Source organism: Ornithorhynchus anatinus, chromosome 2, assembly GCF_004115215.2.
Source record: "Ornithorhynchus anatinus isolate Pmale09 chromosome 2, mOrnAna1.pri.v4, whole genome shotgun sequence".
Taxonomy (NCBI): Eukaryota; Metazoa; Chordata; class Mammalia; order Monotremata; family Ornithorhynchidae; genus Ornithorhynchus; species Ornithorhynchus anatinus.
The window spans coordinates 58,812,092-58,831,982 of record NC_041729.1 but is presented as its reverse complement, the minus strand read 5'-3'; the positions used below and the strand labels follow the sequence as shown (position 1 = coordinate 58,831,982).

At 40.7% G+C, this 19,891-nt stretch overlaps 1 protein-coding gene across 2 annotated transcripts in view; it reads left to right on the top strand.

The window, feature by feature from the left end:
- RBFOX1 (RNA binding fox-1 homolog 1) overlaps nt 1-19,891 on the top strand; it is a 1,878,609-nt gene that overhangs the window by 640,839 nt on the left and 1,217,879 nt on the right. The window lies entirely within an intron of this gene.

Genomic DNA, 19,891 nt, shown 5'->3' with positions numbered 1-19,891 from the left:
CACTCTTTTAGACTGAAAGCTCCTGAAGGGCATGTCTATTTAATACTTTTCAAAGTACCTTAAAATGATTGTAAACACAAACACATATGATTGCTCTATTTTTATATATGTGGATGATAATAATGCCACCAGGGTTATGAGAGAGCCATGACTTAATCTGTTAGTCAGTCAATCATATTTATTGAGCACTTACTGTTTGCAGAACACAGTACTAAGTGCGTGGGAATAAAATATAATAATAAACACATGCATTCCCTGTCCACAAGGAGCTTACAGTCTAGAAAGGCAGTCTAGATTTAGAAGTTCAAGAACTACTAGATTAATTACAACTTGAAAGCAATAGACCCTTAAGTAACTAATGCTACCTAGGACAGTTGGGTATCAAATTTGCTTAGTGGTGAAATATCAAAAAAAATACCATCCTCAGTTTAGAAGACACTATTGACACTGAGACCTATCCATGACATATTTGCTAAGTCCTTACTAGGTGTCATTGCACTGTTCTTAGGAGAAGCAGCATGGCTTAGTGGAAAAAGTGTGGTCCTGGGAGTCGGAGGTCATGGATTCTAATCCTGGCTCTGCCACTTGTCGGCTGTGTGACTTTGGGCATGCCACTTAACTTCTGTGAGCCTCAGTTACCTCATCTGTAAAACGGGGATGAAGATTGTGAGCCCCACTTGGAGCAACTTGATTACCTTGTATCTACCCCAGCGCTTAGAACAGTGCTTTGTACATAGTAAGCACTGAACAAATACCATCATTATTATTAGTAGTAGTTGTATTAGCATTATTATTAAATGCAGGGATAGACACAAGATAATCAGATTGGCCCCAGTCCAGGTTGAACAGAGACTCCTTACCATTGGTTTTAGAACATTCAATCAGCTCTCCCCTTCCTTTATTACCTCACTGATTTCCTACTACAACCCAGCCTACACACTTTGCTCCTCTAACAACAACTTGTGAATATAATTTATCCTGATCTCCTGTCTCCCCCCCTAGACTGTAAGCTCGTTGTGGGCAGGAAATGTGTCTGATGTTATATCGTATAATACTAATAATGGCCTTTTGTTAAGCCCTTACTGTGTGTCAGGGACTGTACTAAGCGGAGGGGTGGATACAAGCAAATCAGGTTGGACAATCCCTGTCCCACATGGGGCTCACAGCCAGTTTTAATCCCCATTTTACAGATAAGGGAACTGAGACCCAGAGAAGTGAAGTGATTTGTCAAAGGTCATGCAACAGACAAATGTCAGAGCCAGGTTTAGAACCCAGGACCTTCTGACTCCCAGGCCTGTGTTCTATGTACTACACCATGCTGCTTCTCTCAAGTGTTTAGTATTCTCCCAAGTGTTTAGTGCAGTTCTCTGCACACAGTAAGAATTCAGTAAATAAGATTTATTGACTAACAAACTACCTCACCATTGGCCCCTTACATACTTCCTCCCTCTGGCCTGAAACTTTCTCTATCTTCTTGTATGATGAGCGACCACTTTCCCCACCTTCAGTGCACTATTAAAATCACATCTCCTGTAAAAGGTTGGTATTTGTTAAGCGCTTACTATGTTCAGAGCACTGTTCTAAGCGCTGGGGTAAACACAGGGGAATCAGGTTGTCCCACGTGGGGCTCACAGTCTTAATCCCCATTTTACAGATGAGGGAACTGAGGCACAGAGAAGTTAAGTGACTTGCCCACAGTCACACAGCTGACAAGTGGCAGAGCTGGGATTCGAACTCATGAGCCCTGACTCCAGGGCTTCCAGTCAATCAATCAGTCAATTAATTGTATTTATTGAAAGCTTACTGCATACAAAGTACTATACTATGTACTTGAGAGAGTACCATATAGCAGAGTTGGTAGACATGTTCCCTACTGAGCCCTCATTTCCCCTTCTTCCTCTCCCTCATGCAAAATTTATGCACTCAGATCTACACTCTGAGAACTTGATATTCACCGTAACTTCAGCCCTACAGTACTCGTGGACAAATCTCTCTTATTTTCATGTCTGTCTCCCTCCCTAGAATGTAAACTACCGGTGGTCAAGGAATATGTCTATCAGTTCATTTGTATGTACTCTCCCAAAACGCTTAGTACAATGGCTGCTACACACAGTGAATGCTCAACAAATGCCATTGATTGATTGATTATACTGTTTACCCTGGACCTTCCTTGGCACTAGCTACTGCAATACCTGGACTTCTTTTTGCCTGCCTGGTTATTCATTTTCCTTGTTCCCATTGAATAGAATCACAAAACGTCCATGCACCATAAAAGAAATATTCCCAGGTAACATTTTTCATCTTGACATTTTGTGAAGGCTATCAGGCTAGTAGCTTTGAGTTTAGCTCTCCTATTTTTCCTGAGCTTAAATCTCTGCCATGGTATTCAAGTCTTTCTTGTTCCTTTCTTATATTACTTTTGTTCTTCCACTGGATTTGAGGTAGGGAAATTGGGAAACTTCCCTACTCAGGAAGAGGGTAATGTTACATCCTGGCCTAACTGTATGTTTTTCAAGACATGAATATCCTCTCCTCTAACCATGAAAGCATCTTATTTCTATAGTTGAGAGATGGTAAGAACAGCATATCTTTCTCTAACCTCCTTTACGAGGGTGAGAGGACTTTGTTTTGAAGTTGCACATGTAATTGGGTGGAATTTTGAGGTTTAAGTCCTGGATTTTAACAAACCTAATAATTTTGAAAGTGGGGAAGGGAACTTTGATATCTAGTTCAAAACTAATAGTTAATAACCAATAGGTAAGCAGTGTGGCTTGGTGGAAAGAGCGCAGACCTGGGAGTCAGAGGACCTGGGTTCTAATCACAGCTCTGCCACTTGCCTGCTCTGGGACCTTGGGCAAATCACTTCACTTCTCTGTGCCTCAGTTCTCTCATCTGTAAAATGGGGGCTCAATACTGTTCTCCTTCCTGCCTAGATTGGGAGCCCATAGGAGACCTGATGACCTTTTACCTCCTCAAGTGTTTAGTACAGTTTTTGACGCATAGTAATTGATTAACAAACACCATAATTATTATACAAATGTGTTTGTGTGTGTGTGTGTGTGTGTGTGCGCACGTGCATTCATCTTGTATCTTCTATGGATTTAACAAAGTAGACCTGGAACTCTGGGGTTTCCACAGGAATTCTACAACCTCTAGTGGTCAGATGGTTCTTTCTTGGTGGCAGAATGATTTTATGATCGTTCAGGACCAAAAAAAGGTCTGATTTGCATTGGTAGGGGATATTTCACTTTTTTCCTACTTGAATTTTCCTTTTCCAAACCAGAATTCAATGTCTTGGGGCCTATAATTCACACATCTTTCACTAACATAACTTGCTTGCTCAATTAAACCAAATGGCATTTTTTTTTCCAGGTAGTTGTAAGAACTAGATTTTTTCCCCCTCATTAAATCCTTAAAAAAGGTTTGGAAAATATATATTTTGTTTCTGCCAAGCAAGTTCACACTCTCCCTGTTTAAGATTTCAAGAACTGATTTAGTGCAATTATCTTTTACATTCCTCTAAAATGTCACTTTTTTTTTCCTTTAGAATATGAAATTTCTAAGCCAAATGGCCTTCATCATTGGAATTGTCTGTAGGTGTTCATTTTGTTGAAGTTTTTTTCTGGAATTATTCAACAGTGCTTCCTTTCAGTAAAAAAACTAATTTTCTTTGGGAGTGTAGGTGTTGTAGCATTATATGCTTTTATACAGTAGCAGCCCTGCATTTGATGTACCTGGTTCAGAGACAATTGTCCTTTACAGTTTTCACAAGTAAATTCAATGCAAACCCCATGGGACTACTTCGTAACTCATTTAATGGGGAGTTTAACAAGATTTTTTTTACTTAGAAACTCAGTGCTTAAAGAACTAAATTGGCTTTATTGTACCTCTTTGGAGGACTGCTCTCTCTTGCATTCAAAGGATACTTACCTGTATAAAGAGAAATTCTCTCTGTAAACAGGCAAAGATTCCCATAGCAGATACTTCCCCGTAGGAGGTTTTGGGTGGTGATGCTTTGAGAAGGAATAGAAATGTCATTTTCAGCACTTAAAATGGGAAGTAGAAACATTTTTGTGTTTTAGAAATTATTCTTGAGATACAACCTAATTGCAGCTACATTCTCTTTTATTCAGCTATCCTCTAAATTGCCTGAATATGCTCTAAAGGCTTGTGACCCCTCTTGATAAAGCCCACTAGCCCAATGCTCGTAATGGCCCCATATAAAGCAAATTTCATTTCTGTGTATTTTTTTTTTTTTGAGCTTCGGTTGTGTGCCAGTTCTAATACTCTGGTCAATATAAAGTTTTCCACTTAAAAATATTTTTTTACTGTTTGAATAATTTTGAATTCTTTACCCCCCAAATCCTTTATTAAAACCGCATTTAAAGGTCCAAATTGTTCTGCAATATGCGTTGAAAATGACCATTTCAGTATTCAGTGGAGAACTTGGGCAAATCCAATTGTGATCTCTCTGAAGGATTTGACTTTCCCTTCTCATTGCTGCAGGAGTAAACTGAACCCTTCCCTTTTCATTCTCTGAAGTGACACCAAGCCCCCTTTTCCAAGAGGGAATTCTAACCTTTATGAATGAAAAACTCCATATTTTACTTTTGACTTTGGGGTTGTCATGATTTGAGTTCCTCCAAAGACTCCTTGGGTATCAATATCCTTCAAATGCAAGTGCCTTATGTCAATGAATGAGTTCGTTATTTTCATAGGGTATTATATTCATAGGTTTATATTATGCCTTCATCCTAGCAACCTATAACCTAAGAGCTCTCAAGTTTGAAACTCAAGTGCTATGGCATAAAAAGCCTATATCTATCTATCTATCTATCTATCTATCTATCTATCTATCTATCTATCTATCTATCTATCATCTGTCTACTTATATATATCATTAACCTATTAAAATTTATGAAAATCAACCATTTTTGTAACAATTTAATAGCAGATGCTATTCCTAATTGCAGTAGACAATTTCCTCCTTTTCCAGTCTCTATTCTTTTTCTTTGATTCTTTCTCTGTCCTCTAATCTCCATTGTGGTTTTTTTTTGAGCTCTGCAGTATCAAGCTATAAATGAGTACATGAGGGAGTATTCTATATCTGGTTGAATGATGTATATTCAAATGTAGGGTAAGCCCTCATTAAACTTAAATGTATGTTTCTATGTAGGAAGGATTGCATGCACTTTCTGAATGTCCTTGTCAGTCTTAACAGTAAAGATACAGATAGCAAACGAAACAAGTCTTTGCTTGGGAGTAGCAACCAAATTCAGCTGAATTTGTCATACCTGTATTCCGTCTTCTTGAGAGTAATTCATTCAGATGTAAAGCTGACAGAGTATGGGCTCCATGGCTTATTGTTTAGCAAAAATATTAGCATGAATTTCCATCCTGCGGTAGGTTTGGGGATATTTGTTTATTATTTTCACATTTCATCTGCTTCATGCCTGAAATTTCAAAAGAAAAATTATTCTTCACTGTTGCTTTCCTGTGATTTCCTGAAAAACTAAATTACTATTTTTCAGACTGTCTTGTAAAACTTAAGTAAGGTAGAAAAAGTTGTAATTATGAAGACATCAGTGCTCGGCATATAGTGAGCACGTAACGGTATAACAGGTGTACTGTAAAAGTGCTCAGTTTTTAGTCTTTCATGAAAGTTACATCTGACAAATTAGAAACTATATAAGAAATATATTCTTATATAATTTAGAATGTAAGCCCATATGGGACAGCAACTGAGTACAACCTATCTCATATCTGTCCCAGCACTTAGTTCTTGGTACTGTTTGGCACATAGTAAATTCTTCACAAATACTATTATTTTTTAAGCTAAGTTTTCTGGAAGGTAGGTATCTTTGGAAACATCACTTGAAGAGCATTAAATACCCTGATGCCAACATATCTCATATAAAAAAAACCCTAGTGGTCTGTCCTACTCAGTCAAGCCCCCAAAGGTGCCTGGTTTCCAAATGGAAAGAATGCATCTCAAATTAGAGTTCAATTCTCCCATTTAATACATTTAGAAATCATTTACCAAATGGTATCCAGAGGTTCAAACAAGTTAGACATGTTTAGAAGCTGCATTAACTTAAACCTGAGAAATGCTTTATGCTGTAGGAGAATCTGCCTCAAATATATTATTTCTGCCCAAGCTGTCTTTTCCTTAGAAAGTATGTCTGTTATTGCAGTCTTTTTCATTCAAATGGTGTCCATTATGCATTTCCCCCCAAAAAGATTAATGTGGCTTAAATCGAATATTTGTTAACTATATAGAGAACATAATATTCTTTGAGGGCATTAGAGTTTATCTGCATCAAATGGATGTGTCCTCATCACATTCAAGTGGGGTAGCAATGCATAAGTAATGATAGTCCCTTATCGAGTGAAGCCAAATCCAACCTCTTTGTATATTTAGGGGATAATGTGCTTGGCAGAGGTGTATGCAAAGCAATAAACAGCTTTTGACATTGGTTAAATGATGAGAGGAATTTAAGATAAATGAAAATACTGTTCATTGTAAGTTTATTCCAATGTCAAGAGCATTACTTGTACTTCCTGGTTTAGAAAAAAGAGTCATATTCTGAAACAAAGGTTATATTCTGAATTTGGGGGTGTTTCAATGTGGAGTTCCTGGTTTCCTTTCACTGATACCACTGGTTTGGGGGTATGTGCTTGGACAGTTTGTCCATAAATACTTATTGAAGATGGGGTTTAACCAAAAAATCAAAGGGCAGGTAGACTTCACCTAGCTAGTCTTGTTGAAATTGTTTGTGTGCTCATTGAGACATTAAATTCTCATATGTTGCCTCGTGAGCCATGCCATAATTGGAAAATCTGGAAATGTCTTTGCTGTTTCAGAATTTTCCTTCCTTTAGCATAAAGTAAGGGTAAGCTCTGGGTCGGAGGGAGGCAATAGTTTCTCCCAGGGCCTGGGGAATCTGGAAAGCCTTTAGTACAGGGCCTCCTTTCTCTAACAGCTATCTCCACCCAGTCAGCGCTGGAGAACAGAAAAACAGAGAGGTAATAAATAACTAAAGAAAGGGAAATGAAAAGCAAATATGAAGTTTTTCAGTTGATGTTTTTCCATTACTTGTTACATGCCTTCAAAGCATTTAACTGAATGGGTAAAATATCATTGGTATTGGTTATTCATCTGTAAAGTGGGGTCAAATTACTTCTATCCTTAGCTTTTATTTGGGAGTCCACATATGGGATATGGACTTCGTTGGATAGAATTTTCTTGCATCTGCTCCAATTCATATTATGTCTGTCCTGGAAGTGACTAGAGGTACACTGGAGCACAGAGAATTTGACTTCCATCTGCCATTTCTGGGGAGGAGTAACTGTTTGCCTATGGAGAATTGAGCTTTAATAAATTTATCAGTCCACAAACACATGTTGAACCAGGCACTACTCTAGTGGACTCTGTAACAAGTCACCCAAACATGGAACATTTCAATTGGAATCACCTATAAAAGTATGGTCAGTTTGCTGATTTCCCATGTTTGGCTTTCTTTCTATTTACTGAGATGAGTAGTACTTCAGGCATTTTGAGGTTATTGTCATTTGTTCTGTGTTAAATTTGACATAGTTGTAAGAGTAATAATAATAATAATGTCAGTATTTGTTAAGCGCTTACTATGTGCAGAGCACTGTTCTAATTGCTGAGGTAGATACAGGGTAATCAGTTTGTCCCACATGAGGCTCACAGTTAATCCCCATTTTACAGATGAGGTAACTGAGACACAGAGAAGGTAAGTGACTTGCCCACAGTCACACAGCTGACAAGTGGCAGATCCGGGACTCGAACCCATGACCTCTGACTCCCAAGCCTGGGCTCTTTCCACTCAGCCATGCCTGCTTCAAGTAGTTCTGGTAGTAGAAATAATGGTCTTAGTACGAGAGAAGCAGTGAGTTCAGGGGTTAGAGCCTGGGCCTGTAAGTCAGAAGGACCCGGGTTCTGATCTTGGCTCTGCCACGTCTGTTGTGTGACCTTGGGCAAGTCACTTAATTTCTCTAGACCTCAGTTACCTCATCTGTAAAATGGAGATTAAGACTGTAAACCCCATGTGGGACCGGGACTGTGCCCAATCTGACTGACTTGTATCTACGTCAGGGCTTAGAACAGTGCTATTCTAAGCATTGGGGTGCAAAGTGAGCATTTAGCAAGTACCACAGTAATAATCATTAGTATTATTTTTATTATGATTGTTATTATAGTAGCTTTAGTGACAGTAGTAGTAATCAGAGCTGAAAGTCAGCAGAAACGGAATGGAATACTGTTCTGGTAAAACAAGTGCTGAAGTGGGTGTTCTGGTATGAATTATTTGGCAGGTCTGAGGCTCTTTCTGCCACATTTCCGGTCTCTGAGCTAGTTCCCTGGCTTACTGACACGGGAAGTCATGACGTCCTCGTAGTTTCCCTCTCAGCCTGATACGGAGTGGGGGATTTGAGACTGGACGGGGCCAGCAGTAGCCCCAGGCTGCCTTGTGCTACCTGTTCCCCCGGTCACCCACCCAGCATACCAAGCATAGCTTCAGGCTGCGGACAGGGAGTAGAAGCAGAGGTTGCAGAGGTCACAGAGGAGGGACAGCAGGAAGTTCCAAGGTCAGTGGCGACAGCTGTCCCATGCTGGGAACCACAAGTTCTGGTAGCTGAGTGACAGGCCACTAGACAGTGGTGGATATTTTCAATACCTGGGCGATTCACCAACACCTCTGGTGGCAATGGTAATCAATGCACATCTTCTAGGTACGATGCACTGTACCCAGAGGTGGGAAAAACACATCAGAAACATGAAACACATTCCCTGCTCATAAGAACTAACACTCTAACCAGAGATTCAAACATGAAGACATCACAGTGGAATCAGATCAGATCCTTGAAGATAAAATCCTTGAAATTACTTATGTGTTAGAGGTGCCTGTCGAGTCAGTCAAGTCTTCAAGGTTATGAGACATAACTTCCCTCGTAGCTGGCCAAATATTTAGACACTGGACAGTCCGGTTCAACGTCTTTTAAACAGTTTTTATTCTTGAATTGAATAAATACTCTGCCTCCTGTGGGCATGCAGTGACTCTTTGCTCTTGTTAATGATGCATAAATCTATATGAAATAAACACAGTATTGGTTCCAATTTCATTATGTTCTTATAAAAAACTCCCACCCGACCCCCCATTCAGTTTACAGAGTTCTGGAGGATGTATTCATTTATGTCCAGTTAAGGATTTAAAGAAAATCCTTTTTTTAGTAGGGAGAAATACTGGGGGGGGGCTCTTTTTTGGAGGGGTCTTTGTTTTCACCTCCAAACAGGGTTCAGAGCCAGGAGCTCCAGCCGTCAGTGGCATGGTCTGTCGTGATCACACTTTATTATAGCTTTCCAAAGGTGACCTCTCGTTCGGCACACTTGTGCACGTCGAGGACTTGTGACATTCTGAAAGGAAACAGATAGTGTATTCTCCAAACCTTTCATTTTGTTCAGCTGATAACTATTCTAGCCTGAGCAGAGCACCATGGTCATTACCCAATGTAATTTACTACAAAGGACAGTTAATATTACTTACAAACCTGTCATCAGTTCTAGGGAAAAGCAGTGCCAATGAAACTAATAGGACAAATCTGAATTCCCTTTACCATCTCGGGTCGGATAGAATTGCACGTTTATAGATTTACCATTTAGGCAATAATCCAGTTGCAAAACAAGCATCCACACAAGGCAGGAGATACAAATAATAAGCAAGATTATAACCTTTTATATGGATCAAGGGCATGGACAATGACAAAGAAAATCTGTTAAAAGGAAACTGAATCCTGCTATAGTGATCTCTAAGAGGGGATATACATTTCAAGCCAAGGTGAAAGCAAATATCTGAAGATATTCTTAAAGAAATAAACAAAATCCAAAGATAACATTCTGAAATAGAGAAGAGTATGTATGAGAAAAAGGGGGTCATTATGAGAATTCCTAGAAATGAATTTGATCCATTCTAGAGAAAGAACTTCTGAGAAAAGGAAATTAGAGATAGTTTTTATAAATCTTAGGCAGGTTTGAAAATAATAGTTGACAGTAGCAAATGCTTTGAATTCCCTTTACTTCTCAATCCAAAAAATAGATTAAACAAAAGCAAAGTTATTTTTCTTTATAAATTATGGAAGGGAAAATAAGCTAAATTTTAAAAATTAAGTGTTTTTCCTTTGAAAAATCTAACTCGTACAAGTATCTAGAAAATTTAAGTTATTTATATTTAGTTGTTTCTCTGTCAAATATGCAGGTGTGCAATTGAGTTTGCTTTCAGAAGAATCCTTTTTTTCCATGCAAAGCCATTGTGCATCCCAGCTCAGTGACCTTTCTCCTTGGCCTACTTGGCTCACGTTTCACATCTAGAAGGAATACAAGGCTATCCAGGTGCTATAAGGTAGGGCAAAGTGGAGATGATAACTCATGTCCTTTTGCCAGAAAAGTAATAGGGCCAGGAGCAGGAAAGGCAAAAGCTAATGATCCCAGCAGTCCACTTTCTGTTTTGCACAAATGGCCCAGTGGTCTGGGGTTAGACTCATTGGTAGAGCGCTGTCACCTGAAGTGATGCCATGAGCTTCACACAGTTTGGCTTGACTCATCACTGAAGAGTTTGTGTGCTTATTGAATCATTAAATTCTCATATGCTTCCTAGTGCACCATGCCATGATTAGAAAACTTAGAAGTGACTTTGCCTGTTTTAGAATTTTCCTCCTTTTAGCATAATTCCCTTTCTATTAAAAAACTCTCAAAGCTCCTTTGCTCCAGAATCAGGTTCTTTTATAGCACTGAAAGACCTATAATTGTATATAAACATCCCTTCTTTTCCCTTTCAGTTGGTGTGGTAATTACTGGGGGGTTTGGGTCCTAAATTATTTTCCTCTGTTGAGTGATCAATCACCTGAAGAGAATGAACAACAGGCTTATAGCCAAAAAAATGCTGTTGGGAACACTAGCTTCACTGACATTGTCCTCTCATGGTTCTCCTATCTCTCTGGGTGCTCATTCTCAATGTCTCTTTCAGGCTCCTCCTATGCCTCGTACACTCTGACAGTAGAGGTCACAAGGATTAGTTCTGGGTCACCTTCTGTTCTCCATTTATAAACATTTCCTTAGAGAACTCATTCAGTCCCCTGGCTTCAACTACCATCTCTATGTGGTTAGTTCCCAAATCTACATCTCTAGCCCTGATCTCTCTCCCTCTCTGCAGTCTCATATTTCCTCCTGCCTTCAGGACATTTCTACTTGGACATCCCCCTGTCACCTTGAATTTGACATGTCCCCAACAGGACTCTTCATCTTCCTGCCCAAACCCTGACTTTTTCCCATCATTGTAGACAGCATTACCATCTTCCCTTCTCCCCAAACCCTTAACCACAACTTATCTCTCTCATTCAACCCACATATTCTGCCCATCACCAAATCCTGCAGGTTCAACCTTCACATTTCTAAAATCTTCCCTTTCCTCTCCATGTAAACTGTCACCACATTAATCCAAGCACTTATCCTATCCCAATTTGATTACTTGTATCAGCTTCATTGATGACCTCCCTGCCTCCTGTCTCTCCCCATTTCAGTCCACACTTCACTATGCTGTCCAGACCATTTTTCTACAAAACCACTTAGTCCATGTTTCCCCACTCTGAAATAACCTCCAGGGGTTATCCATCCACCTCCATAACAAACAGAAACTCCTTACCATTGGCCTGAAAGTCAGTTACCCTCTCATACCTTCCCTCTCCAATTTCTTACTACAACACAGCCCACGTATTTCACTCTGCTAATGTTAACCTACTCACTATACTTTGATAATAATAATTAAGATATTTGTTAAGCACTTGCTATGTGCCAGGCACTGTACTAAACACTAGGGTGGATACAAACAAATCAAGTTGGTACAGTTCCTGTCCCATAGAGGGCTCACAGTCTTAATCCCCATTTTACAGATGAGGTAACTGTGAAACAGAGAAACTGAGTTGTCCAAGGTAACACATCAGACAGTGGCCAAGCTGGGATTACAACCCAGGTCCTTCTGACTTCCAGTCTTTTGGTCTATTCACTAGTTCATGCTGCTTCTCTTCTCTTACCCTCTTCTGCATCACCCTCACACTTGGTTATGCACTTTGTTCTCACCACCCTAGAGCCCCACAACACATATGTATGCATATGTAATTTGTTTATATTAATGTCTGTCTCCTCCAGTAGACTCTAAGCTCCTTTTGGACAAGGACATGCCCATCAACTCTGTTACACTCTTCAAAACACTTAGTACATTGCTCTGTAGCACAGAATAAGTGGTCAATAAATATGATTGATAAATTGTGAAGTCAAAAGCAAGAAAGCATGTTTGAGGACATGGTGAAACAAAGCCTCAGACATCCTTCCTGAAAACAGGGAGTCAACTGCTGAGGATAAACAACAATGGATCACTGGTATCAAGAAACCAGAGGCTCTTTTTGAACAGGACTTCTATAAGGAATGAGGGACAAGGAGACAAAAGAGAAAAAAATGGTACGTCTTAAGTGCTTACTATGTGCCCAGCACTGTTTTAAGTGCCGGGATAGATACAAGTTATTCAGATGAACACAGTAGAGACATTATGGCCTAGTGGCAAGAGAATGGGATGGAGAGTCAGAGGATGTGGGTTCTAAACCTGGCTCTGCCACTAGTCTGCTGTGTGTCCTTGGACAAGTCACTTTATTTTTCTATGCCTCAGTTACTTCATCTGTAAAATGGGGATTAAGACTGTGAGCCCCATGTGGTACAGGAACTGTGTCCAACCTGATTAACTTGTATCTACCCCAACACTTAGGACAGTGTTTGGAACATAGTAAGTGCTTAACAGATGCCATACCTGTACCACATGGGACTCACTCTTAATCCCCATTTTACAAATGAGGTAACTTAAGCACAGAGATATGAAGTGACTTGCCCAAGGTCACATAGCTGACACATGGTGGAATCAGGATTAGAACTGAGGTCATTTTGATTCCCAGACCCATGCTCTATCCATTAAGCCTTGTGCCAGCTGCTGCAAACATTATACATGACAACACAACAGTGGACAACAGAAGTAGCATGCGTAGCGGATAGATCATAGGCCTGGGAATCAGAAGGTAATGGGTTCTAATTCTGACTCCACCACTTGTGTGCTGTGTGACCTTGGTCAAGTCACTTCACTTCTCTGGACCTCAGTTACCTCATCTGTAAAATGGGGATTAAGACTGTGAACCCCAGTTGGGACAGAAACTGTACTAACCTAATTTGTTTGTATCTACGGCAGTGCTTAGTACAGTGCCTGGCACATAGTAAGTGCTTAACATATACCATCATTATTATTCATTATTATTACAATGTGTCCAGAACAGTGGATTTCACCTTGTCCTTTTCAGCCACGCATGCACTCAAAGGTGAATTTCACTGTCAGTGATATCTTTTTCAAATACAAAGGACATCTATATGTCTATATACTCTGTAGGGAGCTCAGTGTGTTATGCAGCTGTGTTGGCTTACCTATTCTTTCCTTTCATTTCATTTCAGTCCCTCAGCCTTAAAGCTCACTTTGTCACTCATTTCCTGGTTCCTCACTCAGCTGCCTTTATCCTCTGCCTTGAGCAGGTGAATTTTATCGTTTGATTCACCAGTATCTCTGCTGACTCATGCTATCCCTTATTCAGTTGACTGCTCCCTTCCCATCTGTTTCTCCTTCCCTCTCCTGCTGCTCGCAGGCTCCTTTCACCTTCTTTCCGTCAAACTTCATGGACCCACCGTGATAACTTCCACCTGGTAAGTCACTGCCAGTTTTCCTGAGCAAAAAGAATTAAAAGCAAACAGATGCATGGGAGGCAATAGTAAGAGGTTCTGCAAGGATAAGACCATCTTATATCGCTCAGCAAATCTACTTTGAGATTTTACTGAAACAATTGCTGTTTCTATTAGTTTTTCAGTCAGCAAACCTATGACCATACATACACACTTGCTCTCTGATGAGCAGTACATGAAAGTTAAAATCATAGGACCAGATTTCTGTTCTCCACATGTCCACAAACAAATATAAAGGCAAAATAGAGGCACTAGATAAAAGTAGTGTATGAAGGCAATCATCTTATCTACTTGAATTCCTAAGTCATTTCAAAGAGCATATTATCATATGCTTATGGTGACTGGGGCAATTTGTACAATTAGAGAAGCAGCATGGCTTAGAGGAAAGAGCATGGGCTTGAGAGTCAGAGGTCATGGGTTCTAATCCGCTCTGCCACTTGTCAGCTGTGTGACTTTGGTCAAGTCACTAAACTTCTCTGTGCCTCAGTTACCTCGTCTGTAAAATAGGGATTAAGACTCTGAGCCCCACGTGGAACAGCTGGATTACCTTGTATCTACCCCAGCGTTTAGAACAGTACTTTGCACAGAGTAAGTGCTTAACAAATACCATCATTATTATTGTAGTCACATTATTGAAGCAGGGTGGTCTAATGAAAAGGATACGGGACTGGGAGCAAGAAAACCTATTCTGAGCTTTCCAGTTTACCAGCTGCGTGACCTTAGGTAAATCACTTAATTTCTCTGGGCTTTAATTTCATCACCTGTAAAATAGGTATGAAATACCTGTTCTCCCTTCCTCTTAGAACATGAGCCTTCTGTGTCTCAGAGACTGTCTTATGTCTATCCCAATGCTCAGCAAAGTGCTTGACATGTAAGTCAATGCTTAATAAATGCCTTTATTATTATTTAGAGAACTCAGTATACCTGCCAGCCATTGAAACACCATCATATATAATAATAATAATGTGGTATTAAGAGCTTACTATGTGCAGAGCACTGTTCTAAGAGTTGGGGGAGATACATGGTCACCAGGTTGTCCCACATGAAGCTCACAGTCCTCATCCCCATTTTCCAGATGAGGGAACTGAGGCCCAGAGAGTGAAGTGACTTGCCCACAGTCACACAGCTGACAGGTGGCAGAGCCGGTATTTGAAACCATGACCTCCGGCTCCCATGCCCGTGCTCTTTCCACTGAGCCAGGCTGCTTATATATAACTAAGAGATGATCCCACATCATAGAACACATCACTTCCAATTTCATACTTTGCTTAATTAATTCAAGGCATTATTTATAAGTCAGTGCTCATACTTCACCTTTGGCATGAAAGCCTTTTCTCAGAGTGTTATTAAGTTCATATCCATAATTTATCTTAAAATTTCTTTCCCATTCTAGACTGTAAGTTCTTTGTGGGCAGGGAACATGTCCAACAACTCTGCACTTGCCCAAGTGCTTAGCACAGTCCTCTGCACACCATAAGTATCAAGACTGTAAGCTCATTATGGGCAGCAAGCTTTTCTTCTAATTCTGTTGGATTGTACTCTCCCAAGCACTTGTAACAGTGCTCTACACATCAAAAGTGTTTAATAAATGCCATTGATTGATTGATTGCATAAATATGATCGATATTACCCAGCCATGCCTGCCATGGGCCTGGGAGTCAGAGAACTTGGTTTCTATGCCGATTCCACCACATGTCTTCTGTGTGACCTTGGGCAAGTCACATAACTTCTCTGTGCCTCAGTTATTTGTAAAATGGGGGCAAAGACTGTGAGCCCTATATGGGACAGGGACTGTTTCTGACCAGACTATCGTGTATTTAACGCAGCACTTAGTACAGTGCCTGGCACATACTGAGCACCTAGTATCATAATTATAATTATTGTTATTACTGTCTACATATAATGCCTGTTCCTGGAATACCAGGACTTCTCACTCCAAAGGAAGTTTGTCCAGAGGTCAACAGATTTATGTGTTCTACCTTCCCATGGTTTGTGACTCTTCCTTCATATGCAATCACTCATGAGATGCTCCTGACAGCTGAGCATGAGGACATTTGCCCTGAGGCATGGTCTTCAACCTTCTGAACCTTTTGAGAAGCCCCTGACAACTCTGTGACATTTGGCCCAAATCTTTCCCTTGGATCAGCAGTTCTGGAACTCTAATATCTGTTATCACTTCACTTGCATATTTTCTCTGGACTCATAAAAATAATGTTGCAGCAACTTGGTAGTCTGAAGAGTAAGAGTTTTAGTGAACGTGATAATTCCCGGAGGACATTTATGAAAAAAGAAAAGATAAAGTGGAAAAAATAGCTATGTTATGCCTCCTATTTTTCTCATGCAGTAAAATGTGTTCAATTTAACTGGTATCATGAAGAACTAAAAATAATGTTGCGAATGCTAATCCTGGCTCCTCCTCTTGTCAGCTGTGTCAACTTGGGCAAGTCACATCACTTTTCTGTGCCTCAGTTACCTCATCTATAAAATGGGGATTAAGACTGTGAATGCCATGTGGGACTTGGATTGTGTCCAACCTAATTAGCTTGTGCCTAACCCAGCACTCAGTGCAGTGCCTGGCAATTACTAAGTACTTAAAAAGTACCATAAAAGCGCTCAAAAATATGTCAACGTGGGAAGAGCAGACTTTCTATGCTGTATGTCCCCATTTACCTCTTTGAGTTAATTTCATGCTGACCAAAGGCCCACTGCCTGTAAGGCAGCATTATCCTAGGAGATCCAGATTCTGGTCCCAGCCTTGGGCTGTTGTGTAACCTCAGGCAACTCAATTGTCCTCTTGGTTTCAGTTTCCTAATTCATAGAATGGGGATAAAATACTGGTCTAATCTGACAATTCTTACCCCAGTATTTAGCACACAATATGTGCTTAGCACAATTCCTGACTATTATTATTTATTATTATTCCTGACTATTTAGTACATGCAGTGTTCGATCTGCAGGATATTTTTTTTCAACCATTTTTTGGAAATCAGCTTAGGTACTTTGGGAATTGAATCCGTATTCTTAGGGAGCAGATTTGTATTTTTTTAAGAACCGCTTGACACTGCTTTAAAAGGCCCTGGCATATTTTACAGTATGTGCTAAATTTCTTAATCTACTAATCACAGTAATCTGTTGAGACCAGTTTTTCCCAACTCACAGTTTTTCTTCCACCCAAGCTGATTTTCTAATTGCACCCAGGTCTTGTCTCTCCCACCTTCCTCCTCTCCCTCACATGATCTCCCCAGCTTGGAATTTTGTCTCTCTACAGATCTAGGCAAGCATTCCAGTACCTCCTAATAGTCCACCTCTTCCAGCAAGGCTTTCCAGATAAATTCCCCAACAGTACTTAAGAAATGTCCTTATTCTCCATGGCTTCTTGAGGGCAGGTACCATGTCTACCAACCCTACTGTATTGTGCCAAGTGCTTAGTATAGTGCTCGACACACAACAGCTCAGTAGATTTCAGTGATTGATTGAATTACCAGCTCTCTAAGTTTTATAAACCCATCAACTGTCTCTTGTACTTTTGCACTTTTACTACTTTCAGCATAATTTTATATACATTTATACTTTATCTTGGCTAGTCTATTCCTAAAGGTTTTCTGTCTGACTCCATTAGTATATGAGCTTCTTGTGGGTAGAGAATGTTTTACTTCTTTGTTTTGTACTTCCCAAAGATATACTGTAGTACATTCTACCTTCTGAGCACTCAATCATTACTACAGCTACTACTGCTATTATTACTAATACTACCCTTCAATCAATCAATCAATGAGTTGGATTTATTGAGCAGTTACAATGTGCAGAACACTGTATTTTGTACTTGGAATAGTTCAGTAGGGTTGGTTGACATGGTTCCTCTCTTAAGGGGTTCGCAATCTAGAGCGGGAGCCCCTCCTTTCCCTCTGCTTCACCTCCCCACCCTCCTCACCCTGTACTCTTCCCCGTTCTCTTCCCCTCAGCACTGTGCTCATTTATCTATATTATTTATTACCCTATTTATTTTAATGAGGTGTATATCACCTTGATTCTATTTATCTTGATGATGTTGTCTTGTTTCTGTTTCGTTCTGTTTTGCTCTGCTGTCTGTTTCCCCCGTTTAGACTGTAAGCCTGTCACTGGGCAGGGATTGTCTCTATCTGTTGCCCAATTGGACATTCCAAGCACTTAGTACAGTGCTCTGCACATAGTAAGCGCTCAATGAATACTATTGAATGAATGAATGAATGAATGAATGAATGAATGAGACAGACATTCAAAGTTGGGAAAGCACAAAATAACACAGTTGGCAGACACATTTCCTACACAAGGAGTTTATATCCTAGAGGAGGAGTTTACAGGCTCCATTCTTAGTACTATTATTATTACAATTACTATTATTACTTCTATAACTACCATTACCAAAATTATGATTACTACTCTACTACTACTACATCACTACAGTTCATTCATTCATTCATTCAATAGTATTTATTGAGTGCTTACTATGTGCAGAGCACTGTACTAAGCGCTTGGAATGAACAAGTCGGCAACAGATAGAGACAGTCCCTGCCGTTTGACGGGCTTACAGTCTAATTGGGGGAGACGGACAGACAGGAACAATGGCAATAAATAGAGTCAAGGGGAAGAACATCTCGTAAAAACAATGGCAACTAAATAGAATCAAGGCGATGTACATTTCATTAACAAAATAAATAAGGTAATGGAAATATATACACTTGAGCGGACGAGTACAGTGCTGAGGGGATGGGAAGGGAGAGGGGGAGGAGCAGAGGGAAAGGGGGAAAAGAGGGTTTAGCTGCGGAGAGGTGAAGGGGGGGTGGTAGAGGGAGTAGAGGGAGAAGAGGAGCTCAGTCTGGGAAGGCCTTTTGGAGGAGGTGAGTTTTAAGTAGGGTTTTGAAGAGGGGAAGAGAATCAGTTTGGCGGAGGTGAGGAGGGAGGGCGTTCCAGGACCGCGGGAGGACGTGGCCCAGGGGTCGACGGCGGGATAGGCGAGACCGAGGGACGGTGAGGAGGTGGGCAGCAGAGGAGCGGAGCGTGCGGGGTGGGCGGTAGAAAGAGAGAAGGGAGGAGAGGTAGGAAGGGGCAAGGTGATGTAGAGCCTTGAAGCCTAGAGTGAGGAGTTTTTGTTTAGAGCAGAGGTTGATAGGCAACCACTGGAGTTGTTTAAGAAGGGGAGTGACATGCCCAGATCGTCTCTGCAGGAAGATGAGCCAGGCAGCAGAGTGAAGAATAGACTGGAGCGGGGCGAGAGAGGAGGAAGGGAGGTCAGAGAGAAGGCTGACACAGTAGTCTAGTCGGGATATAACGAGAGCCCGTAGCAGTAGGGTAGCCATTTGGGTGGAGAGGAAAGGGCGGATCTTGGCGATATTGTAAAGGTGAAACCGGCAGGTCTTGGTAACGGATAGGATGTGTGGGGTGAACGAGAGAGACGAGTCAAGGATGACACCGAGATTGCGGGCCCGAGAGACGGGAGGGATGGTTGTGCCATCCACGGTGATAGAGAAGTCTGGGAGAGGACTGGATTTGGGAGGGAAGATGAGGAGCTCAGTCTTGCTCATATTGAGTTTTAGGTGGTGGGCCGACATCCAGGTGGAGACGTCCTGGAGGCAGGAGGAGATGCGAGCCTGAAGGGAGGGGGAGAGGACAGGGGCAGGGGAGGGGACAGGGGAGAGGACAGTTTATGTATTGCCCCTTTCCCCTACAATACTATTCACTTACTGGGCAACTATCAAACTATTCCTTTTAATCAATGTCAGTCAATTACATTTATTGAGCCCTTATCATGTGCAGAGCACTGTACTAAGTGCTTGGGAGAGTACAACAAAATTAGCAGACATGTTCCCTGCCCATAACAGGCAGAATACCAGTCGCTATTACGTGGATTATATTCATATGAGAACTTGGAATAAATAGTCAGCTGGAAATAAAAAAAGAAAATGTAAGAGATGGCATTTGACCCGAGGATTTGATAAATCATTGTACATAGTTATTGGGCTTAAACATTCAAATAATTTTGCCACAGGATTTATTTTTTAATAATGAAAA